We start from the raw sequence: 12,362 nt of genomic DNA, 5'->3' as shown, positions 1-12,362 counted from the left end.
TCCTTTTAAAATGTAATGATAGGAAAAAAAACTTTCTCTCTCCTGAGAAAATACTCTATTTTCTTTTTTATTGATAAAATGAAGTACTTCGTATTTCACCTTTTGTCTTGGCTATTATTAGAAAGCTTAACATAATTTGTTGCTCTATCTTCCTCCTTTGCATAAACCTGATTTCCCTATTAAACTTATTTTTATGCCTTTTTTAAAAAAAAGTTTTCTTTGGGAAGAGTTATCCAAATCAGAAACTTGGATAAGCTCTATTTAGAAATAAATAGAAATAAATCCACTGAGTATCAATTCTGAAAAATCAGTGCTAATATCGAGACCTTATACTCTGCTTTGCATATCCTTACCAGTTTCACATGCATGACCTCACCTATTTGTCATTGTCTTGTACAAAGGACAGCCATTATCCCTCCTTTACAGAAGAAAACTGATAAAAAGCATATGGGTGAGGAAGAAGGGAAGACTTGAGGTTCTGGAACTAGATTGCCTGAGTACGAACCCTAGTTCTACCAGAATCTATGACCTTGGATAAGTTACATAACCTCCTTGTCCCTCAGTATTTTTAACTGTAAAATGGGGAGGGTGACAATAATAGTAGGAACCACATAGGATTATTTTGAGGATCAAGTGAGTTAAACACTTGAAGCACATACAGTAGTAAGGACTCAATAAATGTTTGATATTATTACACTTAATCTTTTGTCATTTAGCTTCTCAAATTGACTATTCCTATGTATTCCAATCATTGGCACTTTGTCAGCTTTCAGACTACATTGGGCTGAAATCTGCTTTTGCCATAGATACAAAGAACATTGAAAGCATGACAATGGGGTCATATTAAACCTGATTTCAAACGGAGAAAAAACACTTTTAGGACTTTTTGCTATATCACTAAAAACTCATAAATCTCACCAAACAGTGTCATAACAGAAGCCATTAGTATCAGACAGCCCTGGGTTTGAGCCACTCTTGCCACTTGCTAGATATGGAGCCTTGTATGAGCTTCATAACGTTCAGAGCCATATTGTCCTCGTTGATAAAATGGAGATAATAATGGCTCCTACTTGGTCTGGTTATGATGTGAAGCACATAGCAGAGGGCCAGGACCATAGCAAGCAATCAATAAATATTACAGTGACCACTGTGGTGTTGTTATTATCCTTATAAAGTAGGCCATGTGTACCAAAAGCAATCAAACTCAATTTCTTTTATAATATATTGCAATTCTGACTTTTAAAAAATAATTTCAGAATCATGTCTGAGTAAGTTACAATTACAGAGAATTTATTTTAGATGAGGGGAGAAAAAAGTGTTTCCCCCAAAACATGAAGTTTTGTTGAAATTTTCCTCCCTAGTTTCTGGCTGACCCTAGCACTCATTACATAATATTTTTTGTTTTTAACTTGATTAAATTTAAATTAATTTTTGTTATGTAGAATCCCAGAATTATATGATGAGAACAGACCTTAAATGCCATACAGACTTTCACCCTGAATCTAATACTAATATTGGTAAAATGTAAGACTTAGATTTTGTTGTTGGTTATATTTGTTTTTTTGCTTTTGAGGGTGGGGGGATATGTGTTTGAAGATCAGGAGGGGTGAAGTCTAATTGTCTTTAATAACTATAATCAGCTTAATTAAATTTATACTTGGAAACAGATTTTCTTGTAGGACAGTAACCATGCGATCCTAGAGCTAACATCTTAAAAAAGTCATGTCAGGAACACAGTAGGCCCTCCTTTAAGGAAATGTAAAATGAAAAGCCTATAAAACGAAGAACAAGCCAGTTGCTATGAAGTCGATTCCTACTCATGGTGACCCCATGTGTGTCAGAGTAGAACTGTGCTCTATAGGATTTTCAGTGGCTGATTTTTCAGAAGTAGATCACCAGGACTTCCTTCTGAGACACCTCTGGATGGACTCAAACCTCCAACCTTTCAGTTAGCCGTTGAGCACATTAACCGCTTTCACCACCCAGGGACTCTGTAAAACGGAGACAGAGTAGCTATTTGCTTTCCACAGGAGATTCTTTGTCTCATGAAAATGTAGCTTTCTTCCAATAGCAGGCTTTACATAGTATTTTAAATGATTAAATGATATGAAATTTGATTTGCACAGACCACAAATATTGAATAAGATGAAGTATGCTTGTGTCTACAGTGAATAAAAAGTTCACTTTTTTCACTTTGATGCCATTATTTCATGCATCTTCTAGCAGATGCCTAGAGTTTAAAAATAATAATCCATTTGGATGCATTTGGTCTTTATAATTTTAAAGTGGGTCTGGTGTACTTCACTGCAACCGATGTGAAAAATGCAGGACCCTGACAGCTCGTATTAAGCATCACACAGAAAAAGTATAATTAGCATTTCTGTGCTAATTAAAAGTGATGCTGGGTTACTTCCAATACCGTACTTTTAAATGGCTGATGTCTCAAGAGAACTAAGTTTAAAAAAAAATGCATTTCAAATGGAAAAGCCCTGTGCAAACTTTCTTAAATGATTTGGATTTGTTGCTGTTTTTATTTACATTTCATTATAATGGTAGACTTCAAGATGACTTCTTTTAATCAGTTTACCATTTTCACTTCCCCCACTTTGCAAGCAGTAGGGAATTCAAGATGTTTTTCTGCTCCTTTAAATCCTTTGACCGTCTGCTTTCACACAAAATTAATTAAGGATTTTCTAAATAGAGAACATGCCATGAAAGAAAGCAGCAATTCAGGATTTTCGGTTTTTACTTTGTACGGTGCTAAGTACATAGTGTACTCAGCCACTTCAGTCTCTCCTACAAGAGAAAATTTTAAAGACAAATACCACCTCCCCCAACCCATTGCTTTTTCAAATAAACAGATGATTGTCAGTGATTAAATACTTTTTTTTCAAACACAGTCCAATTATTCAAAACCACAAAGGTTCTACACAATGTTAAATCTGATTGTCTTTCCAGATGAAATGTCGAAGGATCACCAAGAGGTGGGGAGAGAGGGAAGCTATTGTTCCACCACATTCCATTTCTGTTAAATCAACTTGATATACCCGATAAATTAAGTCTGCACTGCAGGTCAGTGAATTTCTATTAACTACTTATTATGGAAGAAAGGAAAGCAGCCCAGTCAAGAACTCTTACACATCAGCCAAAGCAAGCTGTCACTCTGTTTAACTTTACAATAAATGTTCCTCATTCTCACACATGTGAAACAAAAAACATCGCTCGGTATTTAAGCTCTCATTGCCAATATGCATTAAGGCAAAGAACCAGCCTAGATTGATTACTTCTCCTGATTTAAAAGGTTAGGAAACTGGATTTTGCTAAGATTTTGCTGATTTATAATGCAACCTTTTAAAAATAGGCCTCTAAACCAAACCAAACCAAACCCATTGCCACTGAGTCAATTCTGACTCACAGACCCTATAAGACAGAGGACAACTGCCCCATTGGGTTTCCAAGGCTGTAATCTTTACAGAAGCCGACTGCCATATCTTTCTCCCAAGGAGCAGATGGTGAGTTCAAATGGCTGACCCTTCAGTTATCAGCCAAGTGCTTAACCACTGTGCCACCAGGGCTCCAAAACAGGCCTCTAGGGATTCTGAAAATATACCCACCTTGCTAAGGTTCGTTACAGCTGCACTCCCAACTCTAGTCTATCTGCTTATCTTGGGTCAAGTGACTGCTGGGGAAAGTCTGAGTGAGTCCCTGAGGGAGGAAATGGTTTAAAGTTTTCTCCCTTGAGGCTAGATTAGAAAGAGGTGACAGGAGATCAACCTCAGAAAGCCCCAGTGTGAGGATTGTAATTCCCAGGATGCTGGAAAGAGCCTGGCCCACAGAAATCAGTGGGCTCCTATACCACATGAGTGTGTCTGGTTTCCTTAGATAAGAAGTAGATAAGTGGATAAGGAGAAGCTGAGCAGATGGGCCTAGTTCTTCCTGTCCTCAGCCCTGGGGAGTGTGAGAAAATCTGAGAGCAGGAGGTTTCTTCCTGGTGCCTTGGTGTGGGGAGGGTGGTAGAGGCTGTAGCTATCTATAATGCAGTGACCACATTGCCTCCCATCACCTCCTGAACTGCTGCCACTTCATGCTTCCAGCAGCTAGACCTTGCCTCACCGATGACACCAAAAATAATGAAAAAAGAAAGAAAGAATAATAAGAGCCACTTCAATTAAAATGAAGAACAAAAAATACTTTCTGGAGGAAAAACAAAACAAAAACAATGATTTCTCAATAACCAATTTAGTAGGTGAATTTGAAGAGTGAATGGTTACTGTTAAGATCTAATTTAGTGGCTTGGAAAATAAAATGTAAGAAACATCTCAAAACACAAAGTCAAAGAATAAACAGATGGGAAAGAGCTAGCAACACAATGAGATAAAAAAAAATAAAATAAGAAGTTGGAAAAATTAAGAGAAAGAAAAAAAAATTTTTTTCTGAGGGACACAGCCAGGAGACTTAGCATTTTTCTTCCAGAAGAAGACCGGAAGAGATGATAAAGATGCAATGTTTAAACAAATAACAAAGGACAATTTCCCTGAACTGAAGAAAGACCTGAGTCTGAAGATTGCAAGGACAAAGTTCAAGCATGAATTGATGAGAAAATATATAGACTTAAGACTACCCTAATAAAATTCATGGATTCTAAGGAGAAAGAGAAAATTTTACAAACTTCCTAACTGAAAGAAAGCAATCTACCAAAAAGGAAAAAGAATCAAACAGGCATCAGACTTCTCTTCTGCAACACTTGAACTTACTAGATGATGAAATAATATCTATAGACCATAGAGAGAAAAGGGCTGTAAGGACAGAGGGTAGTGTCAAAAATAAACAACTCAGAACAATATTAAGAGATTGTTATGCAGGTTTACTAGACAATTTGCAATTGGGCAACGTATCATTTACTGAGTAAATGAGTGTTCTGATTAATTGGGATTCTTAAAGTGCTTGTATACAAAGTTATCAGAAACCTTGAACAAAATTTGATTGGCTGACATTTACATTAAAAAACAGTATGTGTTCAAATATTATTAAAGTTTAAATGAAAACTTTGCTAAAAAATTACAAAACAATCATAAGATCAGTGACTCATGGTTACAAGACTCCTAAAGTTTTGAAAAAAGGATATGTTCATTAATCTTGAAACCAGGATATATTCACTGATCTTGATGTTTTTTGAAAGAATAAGTTTCAAGTAGAAGTTAATGAATAATGAAACTAGCATCTTTGGTTTCAGTGAGCCTGGTAACCTAGAAACAATTATGTGAAATTGTGTAAACTACTTCTAAAGGCTAAAAGATTATTTGTTATGGTGCATAGATTTCTAACATTTAACAAGATGACTTTTAGTGTTATTGGTAAGAGAATTCTGTTTTCATAATGCAAAACATGTAATTTTTTTACAGTAGGAAGGAGATAAATGACAGTATTCTAAAGGACTCACCTTATTGGGGTGGGGTAAATGAAGGGAAACTACTTCTTGGTAAGAAAATACCTAGCATCTTATTTTTCAAGTAATATAAGACAAATATACATAAGATTATGAGTACGGGGAAAGGAAAGGTAGTCATTCATGGACTGCAATAGTACAGAAGATCTTCCAAACAAACAAGAGGAGAAATAAAATGAATAGCCACATGAACAAATCAATTAAAATTAGTATAAGAGAAAAAAAGGAACAACATAAATCATAAAGCAATATGAAAGGAATAAAATCAAGTTATTACACTAAAAATGAATAGACTGAAATCTCTCATTGCATGAAAGAAACCATCAAATTGGACTAAAAGAGAAAACCTTGATGTATGCAGTTTAAAACAAATTATAATGAAGTGATTTTAAAAGATTGAAAACAAACGTATGGGAAAGACAAAAGCAAAATAAGAAAATTTATATTAGACAAAGTACAATTTGATGTTAAAAGCACTAAAGAGAAAAAAAAGGATCATTATGCTTTGATAAAGACATAGGCTAAGATGATATAATAACTATAATTCTATATGAGAGCAGCTAAATATAAAAAACAAAAATTATTAGAAATGCAATAAGACCTTGGTAAAAATATAATTTCAGTTTGAGACATCAATACATTTTTTGAGAATTACACAACTCTAACCCACTGCCATCGAGTCAATTCCGACTCACGGCAACCCCATAGGTTTTCCAAGGCTGTAAATCTTTACGGAAGCAGACTGCCACATCTTTCTCTCACGGAGCAGCTAGTGGTTTTGAACCACAGACCTTTCAGTTTGCAGTCGAGCACTTTAACCATGTGCCACCCGGGCTCCCTCTATACAACTCTAGTTCACTAAAAAATAGGTAAAGTCAGAAAGAAATTGAATAATGCAATTAGTAAACTTTATTTAATAGATCTATGTTGTTGTGTGCCATCCGACTCACAGTGATGCTATATGACAGGATAGAACTGCCTCATAGGGTTTCCTAGGCTGTAAATCTTTACAGGAACAGATCACCAGGTCTTTTCTCCCATAGAGCCACTGGTGGGTTGGAAAAGTCGATCTTTCAGTTGGCAGCCAAGCGCTTAAACATTGTGCCACGAGGGCTCCTTCAATAGATCTACACTGAAGCTTTTAATTCTCATACAGGGAATGTGTGCATGTGTGTGAGTGTGTGGGTGGATGTGTGTGGGTGTGCGTATGTGCAGAGAGAGAGATATGACCTATGGATCATCTATAAAACTAGTCATATACCTAACGACAGAGAAAACCTTTAATATATTTTTTAAAATTAAAGACTATAAAACAATATAATTAGGAATAAACAATAAAAAGATATTCACCCCAAAAATTACTACTAGACACACATTTTTAGAAAGGTCTAGGACAACCAAAGAGAAAATCAAAAGGGAAATGACAAATTATTTTGAAAGGAATTAAATAAGGATATCACATACCAAAATCTATGGGAACACATTTTTAAGCCTAAGGAAAAGAAATCAATTAGCATGGAAGACTTGAAATTTAAAAAAAAAAAAAAAAGCAAAACCAAAAAAAAAAGGCTACCATTAGAAAAAGCATCCAGATCAGGTGGGTTCTCAACTAAGATTTTCAAACCTATTGTTTTTCAACTGGGGTACTACTGATATTTTTGGTGGAATAGTACTTTGTTGATGAGCAATTGATGTGGCCATCAATTGCTCATATGCAAGTTCAAGTTGAAGCTGAAGAAAATTAGAACAAGTCCACAAGAGCCACAGTATGGCCTTGGTTATATTCCACCTGAATTTAGAGACCATCTCAAGAATAGATTTGACTTATATAACACTAATGACCAAGACGAGATGAGTTGTGGAATGACATCAACGACATCATACATGAAGAAAGTAAAAGGTCCTTAAATAGACAGGAGAGAAAGAAAAAAACAAAATTGATGTCAGAAGAGACTGTGAAACTTGCCCTTGAACATCGAGTAGCTAAGGCTAAAGTAAGAAATGATGAAGTAAAAGACCTGAACAGAAGATTTCAAAGGGCAGCTCGAGAAGACAAAGTAAAGTATTATAACGAAATGTGCAAAGACCTAGAGTTAGAAAGCCAAATGGGAAGAACAAACTTGGCATTTCTCAAGTTCAAAGAACCGAAGAGAAAATTCAAGCCTCGAGTTGCAATATTGAAGGATTCTATGGGGAAAATATTAAACGATGCAAGAAGCATCAAAAGAAGATGGAAGGAATGCACAGTCACTGTACCAAAAAGAATTCGATGATGTTCAACCATTAAAGGAGGTAACATATGATCAAGACCCATGGTACTAAAGGAAGAAGTCCAAGCTGCACCCTGAAGGCACTGGCAAGGAACAGGGCTCCAGGAATTGATGGAATACCAATTGAGATGTTTCAACAAACAGATGCAAGCACCGGAAGTGCTCACTCGTCTATGCCAAGAAATTTGGAAGACAGCTACCTGGCCAACCAACAGGAAGAGATCCATATTTGTGCCTGTTCCAAAGAAAGGTGATCCAACAGAATGTGTAAATCATCGAACAATATTATTAATATCACATACAAGTAAAATTTTGCTGAAGATCATTCAAAAATGGTTGCAGCAGTGTAATGACAGAGAAGCAGCAGAAATTCAAGCTGGATTCAGAAGAGGATGTGGAATGAGGGATATCATTGCTGATGTCAGATGGATACCGGCTGAAAGCAGAGAATGCCAGAAAAATGTTTACCTGTGTTTTATTGACTATGCAAAGACATTTGACTGTGTGAATAATAACAAATTGAGGATAACACTGTGAAGATTGGGAATTCCAGGACACTTAATCGTGCTCAAAAGGAAGCTGTACATCGACCAAGAGGCAATCGTTCAAACAGAAGGAGAAGATAAAGTGTGATTTAAATTCTGGAAAGGTATGTGTCAGGGTTTCCCTTTCACCATATTTATTCAGTCTGTATGCTGAGCAAATAATCTGAGAAGCTGGACTATAAGAAGAAGAACATGGCATCAGGATTGGAGGAAGACTCATTAACAACCTGTGATATGCAGAACACACAACTTTGCTTGCTGAAAGTGAAGAGGACTTGAAGCACTTATTGATAAAGATGAAAGACTACAGCCTTCAGTATTGATTACACCTTAACATAAAGAAAAGTATTCACAACTGGACCGATGAACAACATCATGATAAACAGAGAAAAGACTAAAATTGTCAAGGATTTCATTTTACTTGGATCCAAAATCAATGCCCATGGAAGCAGCAGTCAAGAAATAAAATGACGCATTGCATTGGGCAAATCTGCTGCAAAACAGCTCTTTAAAGTGCTCAAAAGCAAAGATGTCACTTTGAGGACTAAGGTGCACCTGACCCAAGCCATGGTGTTTTCAATAGCCTCATATGCATGGGAAAGCTGGGCAGTGAATAAAGAAGACCAAAGAAGAACTGATGCCTTTGAATAATGGTGTGGGTGAAGAATAGTGAATATACCATGGACTGCCGAAAGAAGGAACAAATCTGTCTCAGAAGAAGTACAGCCAGAATGTTCCTTAGAAGCAAGGATGGCAAGACATTGTCTCATAAACTTTGGACATGTTATCAGGAGAGACCAGCCCCTGGAGAAGGACATCATGCTTGGTAAAGTAGAGGGTCAGCAAAAAAGAGGAAGACCCTCAATGAGATGGATTGACACAGTGGCTGCAACAACCTGTTCAAGCTAAACAGCAATTGTGAGGATAGTGCAGGACCAGGCAGTATTTTGTTCCATTGTACACAGGATTGCTATGAGTTGGAACCCACTCGATGGCACCTAACAACAACTGTCTTTTGTTGTACAGAACTGTCTTATGCATTACACAACTTTAACTCATTCCTAGCTCCTGGTAGAAAATAATAGTTGCATCTCACCATCATGGAAATAGCCAAAATACCCGTACAACTTAAAATGTTCTGAATGAACAGATAATTCCAGTGTTGGATAAACTACCACAGGCCACAGAACATGATGGAAAACTCATTAACTGAATTCAGATTTACTATAATGCTAAACCTTGATGTTCTTCTTGTTGTTTTTAAGAGTTATCAAGTTGGTTCTGATTCCTAGGGACCTTATATACAACTGAACAAAACACTGCCCAGTCCTGCCCATCCTCACAATCGTTGCTATATTTCAGCCTATTGTTGCAGCCATTGCGCCAATCAATCTCATTTAGGGTCTTCATTTTTTTCACTGACCCTCTACTTTACCAAGCATGATGTCCTTCTCCAGAGACTGGTTCTTCCTGTGAACATGTCCAAAGTACATGAGACGAAGTCTCACCATCCTTGCTTCTAAGGAGCAGTCTGTCTGTACTTCCTCCAAGACAGATTTGTTCATTCTTCTGGAATTCCATGGTATATTCAATATTTTTCACCAACACCACAATTCAAAGGTATCAATTCTTCTTTGCTCTTCCTTATTCACTGTCCAGCTTTCTCATGCATATGAGGCAACTGAAAATACCATGGCTTGGATCAGGTGCATCTTAGTCCTCAAAGTGACATCTTTGCTTTTGAGCACTTTAAAAAGGTCTTTTGTAGCAGATTTGCCCAATGCAACGCATGGTTTGATTTCTTGACTGCTGCTTCCATGGGCGTTGACTGTGGTTCCAAGTAAAATGAAATCCACATCTGCAGTTACTTCCTCCACTGAAGTTTTGAATCCCTCAAAGTCATCCATGAGGGCTGGAATCAACTTCTTCCAAACTCCTGTTTATGTTGATATTTTGACCTCCTCCCATGAAGCATGAATGTTCTCTTTGGCATCTAGAATAGTGAATCCTTTCCAGAAGGTTTTCAATTTACTTTGCCCGGATCCATCAGAGAAATCACTATCTATAATAGCTATGGTCTTATGAAATGTATTTCTTAAATAATAAGACTTTAAAGTCAAAATTACTCCTTGATCCATGGGATGCAGAATGGATATTGTGTTAGCAAGCACAAAAACAACATTAATTTCCTTGTACATCTCCATCAGAGCTCTTAAGTAAACAGGTGCATTGTCAATGAGCAGTAATATTTTGAAAGGCATCTTTTTTTCTGAGCAGTAGGTCTCAACAGTGGGCTTAAAATATTCAGTAAACCATGTTGTAAACAGATGTGCTGTCATCCAGACTTTGATGTTCCATTTATAGAGCACAGGCAGAGTAGACTTAGCATAATTCTTAAAGGCCCTAGGATTTTCGGAATGATAAATGTGCATTGACTTCAACTTGAAGTCACCAACTGCATGAGCCCCTAATGAGAGTGAGTGTCTCCTTTGACGCTTTGAAGCCAGGCATTGACTTCTCCCCTCTAGCTATGAAAGTCCTAGATGGCATCTTCTTCCAATATAAGGCTGTTTCACTACATTGAAAATATGTGTTTAGTATAGCCACCTTCATCAATTATCTTAGCTAGATGTTCTGGATAATTTGCTGCAGCTTCTCCATGAGCACGTGCTGCTTCAGCTTGTACTTTTGTGTTATGGAGAGAGCTTCTTTCTTTAAACCTCGTGACTTTTCAGACTTTTCTCTTCAGCTTCCTCACCTCTCTCAGCCTTCATAGAATTGACGAGAGTTAGGGCCTTGCTCTGGATTAGGTTTTGGCTTAAGTGAATGCTGTGGCTGGTTTGATCTTCTCCCAAAACCACTAAAATTTTCTCCATATCAGCAATAAGGCTGTCTAGCTCCCTTATCATTCGTGTGATCAATGCAGTAAAACTTTTAATTTCCTTCAAGAAATTTTCCTTTGCATTCACAACTTGGTTGTTTGTCACAAGAGGACTAGCTTTCAGACTATCTCTGCTTTCAATATGCCATCCTCACTAAGCATAGTCATTTCTAGCTTTTGATTTAAAGTGAGAGACATGCGACTCTTCCTTTCACTTGAACACTCAGAAGTCATAGAGAACATTCAGGGAATAGGGAGGCCCGAGAAGAGGGAGAGAGACAGGGCAACAGCTGGTTGGTGGAGCAACACACACAACATTTACTAAGTTTTCTATCTTATATGGGTGCAGTTCTTGGCACCCCCAAACAATTACAAGAGTAACGTCAAAGATCACTGACCGCAGATCATCATAACAAACATAATAATAATGAAAAAGTTTGGAATATTGTGAGAATTATCAAACGTGACAGAGAGACACAAAGTGAGCAGATGCTGTTGGAAAACTGGCACCTATAGACTTACTCAACATAGGGTTGCCATAGACCTTCAATTTGTTAAAAATGTAATATCTGCGAAGCACAAAAAAGTTAAGAACAATAAAATGAGGTATGCCTGTAATCCATACTGATGGCTGTAGTCTTTGATCTTCACCAGTAAGTGCTTCAAGTCCTCTTTGCTTTCAACAAGCAAAATTGTGACATGTTCATACTGCAGGTTGTTAACGAGTCTTCCTCCATTCCTGATGCTGTGTCTTCACATAGTCCAGTCTCTCAGACTGTTTTCTTTATGTTCAGGTGTAATCCATACTGAAGGCTGTAGCCTTTGATCTTAATACCACAAAAATGTCTGTATCTACATCTGTATCGATCAACATGTCTATATTACATTTAATGCGATTTAAATTGTTTTCCAGTAGCAGAAGAGGAAAAAGGAGAGTCAGTAATAGTAGCAGAAAATGGAATGTGTGGCTTATAGCCTTCATGAACAACTGTCTCCTTTGCCATGAGACCAGAAGAACTAGATGACAGCCAGCTGCCATTACTGAACATTTTGATCAAAGATTCCACAGATGAATCATAATCAACCAAAGAAAACCCAAACCGGTTTCCACTGAGTCAATTCTGACTCATGGAGACCCTATACAATAGAGTAGAACTGCCCCATATGGTTTCCAAGACTGTAAATCTTTACAGAAGCAGATTGTGACATCTTTCTCCCAC

At 37.1% G+C, this 12,362-nt stretch overlaps 1 pseudogene; it reads right to left on the bottom strand.

Annotated features, from left to right (window-relative positions):
* Positions 1-10,120: 10,120 nt before the first annotated feature.
* Positions 10,121-11,711, bottom strand: LOC105756537 (tigger transposable element-derived protein 1-like; annotated as a pseudogene).
* Between the last annotated feature and the right edge of the window lie 651 nt (positions 11,712-12,362).

This window comes from Trichechus manatus, unplaced genomic scaffold (assembly GCF_000243295.1).
Source record: "Trichechus manatus latirostris isolate Lorelei unplaced genomic scaffold, TriManLat1.0 scaffold00081, whole genome shotgun sequence".
Classification (NCBI taxonomy): domain Eukaryota; kingdom Metazoa; phylum Chordata; class Mammalia; order Sirenia; family Trichechidae; genus Trichechus; species Trichechus manatus.
Note: the sequence above shows the minus strand (reverse complement) of the source record. Positions and strands in the feature narration are given on the sequence as shown.